Below are 4,366 nucleotides of genomic sequence, written 5' to 3'. Positions count from 1 at the left end.
TGGACATGGAACAACAGACTGGTTCCAAATAAGAAAAGGAGTACGTCAAGGCTGTATATTGTCACCCTGCTTATTTAACTTATATGTTGAGTACATTATGAGAAATTCTGGGCTGGATGAAGCACAAGCTGGAATCAAGATTGCTGGCAGAAATATCAATAACCTCAGATATGCAGATGATACCACCCTTATGGCAGAAAGTGAAGAACTAAAGAGCCTTTTGATGAAAGTGAAAGAGGAGAGTGAAAAGTTGGTTAAAACTCAATGTTCAGAAAACTAAGATCATGGCATCCGGTCCCATCACTTCATGGCAAATAGATTGGGAAACAGTGGAAACAATGGCAGACTTTATTTTTTTGGGCTCCAAAATCACTGCAAATGGTGACTGAAGCCTTGAAATTAAAACATGCTTACTCCTTGGAAGGAAAATTATGAGCAACCTAGATAGCATATTAAAAAGCAGAGACATTACTTTGCCAAGAAAGATCCATCTAGTCAAGGCTATGGTTTTTCCAGTAGTCATGTATGGATGTGAAAGTTGGGCTTAAAGAAAGCTGAGCACTGAAGAATTGATGCTTTTGAACTGTGGTGTTGTAGAATACTCTTGAGAGTCCCTTGGACTGCAAGGAGATCCAACCAGTCCATCCTAAAGGAGATCAGTCCTGAATATTCATTGGGTCTGCCCTCTTAGTGCAGTAGGCAGCACGTCAGTCTCATAATCTGAATATTCATTGGAAGGACTGATACTGAAGCTGAAACTCCAATACTTGGCCACCTGATGCAAAGAGCTGACTCATTGGAAAGACCCTGATGCTGGGAAAGATTGAAGGTGGGAGAAGAAGGAGACAACAGAGGATGAGATGGTTGGATGGCATCACCAACTCAATGGACATGAGTTTGGGGAAACACTGGGAGTTGGTGATGGACAGGGAGGCCTGGCGTGCTGCAGTCCCTGGGGTTGCAGAGTTGGACATGACTGAATGACTGAACTGAACTGAATCTTTCTATTTTGTGTTTTTAGGGAAAGCAAAAATAGCAATCAATCTAGCTCTTTGCTGGACATTTCAAGTGACTCTTGTCTATAATATTTGTCCTCAGAAGTGTGAATCAGTTTTATTATTTCTGTATAACTGTGACATTGTCACTTAAAATGGATAGTGATAGTTATACTTGGGCCATATTGAGATGTGATATAATTGCTCCTTTAGCTGGAAAGCAGGAAGAAAGACATATAAATACAAATAAATACATCTTATTTATGTTCCTTATCTTATTGTAGCCCAAGAATAGTGTTAAATAGCAGAGTTGATAACCTGGATTAGGCACTCCAGGGCTTACACAATGGCTCATTAATGAAGAAGTTTTAAAAGGCAAGGATGAAGTCTTTCTGTGGGTTTTTTACTTGTACACTGGGCCCATGAATGAAATAATTATAAATGGCAAGAATGAAGTTTTTCTATGCGTTCTTTCAGAATGGTTACTTCTCATAAAGGCAATTCTAGATATTGCCACCCTTAAATGTTTGACCTTTCAGAAGCACACATGGATGAGTGCTCAATGCTTGATATGGTTCCATCTATTTAGTAATTTTATCGTCAACTTAATGGCAAGTTATTTATATTGGATCCCTTCCATGTTGGAAGAACAACAAGTTGTTTTTCTGGAATACATATATTTTCCAGGTATGGCTTTGACTACTCTTACAGCAATACCTTGGCCATTCAGTTCAGTTTTTCAGTCGTGTCCAACTCTTTGCGACCCCATGAATTGCAGCACACCAGGCCTCCCTGTGCATCACCAACTCCCGGAGTTCACTCAAATTCATGTCCATCGAGTCGGTGATGCCATCCAGCCATCTCATCCTCTACTGTCCCCTTCTCCTCCTGCCCCCAATCCCTCCCAGCATCAGAGTCTTTTCCAATCAGTCAACTCTTCACATGAGGTGGCCAAAGTACTGGAGTTTCAGCTTTAGCATCATTCCTTCTCAAGAAATCCCAGGGCTGATCTCCTTCAGAATGGACTGGTTGGATCTCCTTGCGGCCCAAGGGACTCTCCAGAGTCTTCTCCAACACCACAGTTTAAAAGCATCAATTCTTCAGCACTCAGCTTTCTTCACAGTCCAACTTTCACATCCATTCATGACCCTGAAAAAACCATAGCCTTGACTAGATGGACCTTGGACGTTAGGTGATCCAAAAACACATAGAATTCTTAATGTCCTTCATAACATTGCTTAGGACAAAGGAATATGTTGACAAGAAAAAAAGTAGAAACAAGCACACAATCAAGTGATCCACTGGTGCTTCAGTGAACAGAAGTTGTCAGCTCATAGAATGTGGGAATTACTTTTTAAAGGTATAGGTTAAGATGCAAGTTAGTCCCAGTTTGGAAATGGCACTCTGAGCTTTAACTTTGAACCATTAGATATTATAAAGTATTGTGCCCCAGAATGCATAGGTTTGGGAACCCAGGGTAGATGGTGAGTGGATTTATTCACCATTACTTCATTGGATAACTTGAGCTTTCTGAACCTACAACTTTGAGCTCTACAGGGTTGGGAAAATGCTCCTTCTGAGGATAGAGTAAGGATTCCAATAAACCTAAAATTTTGGTAGCTCTCTGGTCATTTTGATTTTCTTGTGTCAGTAGATCATCAGACAATGAAACAAGTATCTATCACTCTAGGGATAATTAACCTTCATTATCATGAATAAATATAGTTGCTGCTACATTTGCATCAAAAGTAATGGATGATAGCTTTAAATGAGCAGCTGTAGAAATTACAGTCTGAGAAGATTATGGACTTGGACTTAGACTGCTCAAGTAGGAAGATATGAATCTGGGCATGTAATCTCGATCAGCAAAAGTGATGGATAATTGTAAGGATGATCTAGAAAGGGTTGTAGAGGAGGAAGTTGATGGATATCAGATACAAACTACTTTATATAAAATAGATAAACAATAAGAATATACTGTACAGCGCAAGGAATTATAGCCATTATATCTTGTAATAGCCTATAATGGAGTGTAATCTGCATAAATACTGAAGCACTATGCTGTACACTGAAAGTAATATATAATATTGTAAATCAACTATGCTTCATTAAAAAAATTAAAGAAAGTTGATGATGAATACCACCCTAGGTGCATGTGCAATGACAAATTAACAGTTGTTCCATTTACACTCTTGTGTTTGAAAAATTAATGATGGGGTGAACTTATATGGGATATGAATGCCTCTAAGCAAGATATCTGATGCTCTTAACACCTCATGCATGTCCCTCTGCACTTAATATTTCCAAGAATGTACATTGTTTTCTATTACTGAAGAGGAAAAGTTAAAATTTTATATAACATCCTGCTCATTCTGCCTCTGTAATTCAGCTTGCTCCTTGCAAAGTCTGGAGGTCCACGTAGTCTCAGAAAGTGGGGACTTACAATATTAGGAACTGGAGCTTATCTTACTCACCCTTGTCCTGCTCTTTGCTATTGCCCAGCCCCTGCAAACCTACTTAATCATGCCTGTCTGTGTAAAGGTCAGGCATCCCCATCTTGACTGCTGTTCCCATGCGCGTGAAGCCCCTTAGTTCAAACCAGCCTATTAACATCTAGTGTTGCCCACTATAGTCTGTCTATAAAAACTTTGTAACCCCTTTGTTTGGGGCTCAGAGCTTAGAGTGTTAGCTCCTCTGGGCCTGCTGACATAATAAACCTAAGTTCTCCAACTCTCAGAGTGTGGTTCTTGTTTTCTCAATTACTGGTTTCTGCAACACTATGAGTTCCAGAACATTCTACCTGAAGACATTTTCCTGGCTATCAAATTGTTCAACCCACTGTGTGGGGAAGCCTAGAAATGCCATGGAGTTAATGCCTCAGAGCTATGTGTGTGTTAGTTGCTCAGTCATGTCTGACTCTTTGCAACTCCATGGACTATAGTCCACCAGGCTTCTACGTCCATGGGATTCTCCATACAAGAATACTGGAGTGGATTGCCATTCCCTTCTCCAGAGGATCTTCCTGACCCAGGGATTGAACTCTGGTCTCCTGCACTGCACGCAGATTCTTTACCGTTTGAGCTACAGGGAAGTCCCTATGAGAGGTATACTAGTACAGAAATAAACAGCTTCCTTGCATCTCAGGTGGGACAACTGTAAGTCATAGAATCTATACAGTTTTTTAGAAAGTCACAGCAGGATTTCTCCCCACTTGTGTATAGTAGTAGGATACCAATTAATATACCCTTTATTGGCATCTTCTCTTTGTTGTTTCATATTCCCACTTCTGAACAATTGTGTTCTAGGAAACCTTTCCAAATAAAACTACTTGCATTCTCAAATTTTGTCTCTTTTAAATAATAAGTAAAATC

The sequence above is a fragment of the Bubalus kerabau genome, chromosome 10 (genome assembly GCF_029407905.1).
Source record: "Bubalus kerabau isolate K-KA32 ecotype Philippines breed swamp buffalo chromosome 10, PCC_UOA_SB_1v2, whole genome shotgun sequence".
Taxonomy (NCBI): domain Eukaryota; kingdom Metazoa; phylum Chordata; class Mammalia; order Artiodactyla; family Bovidae; genus Bubalus; species Bubalus kerabau.
This window is presented reverse-complemented; position numbering follows the sequence as displayed.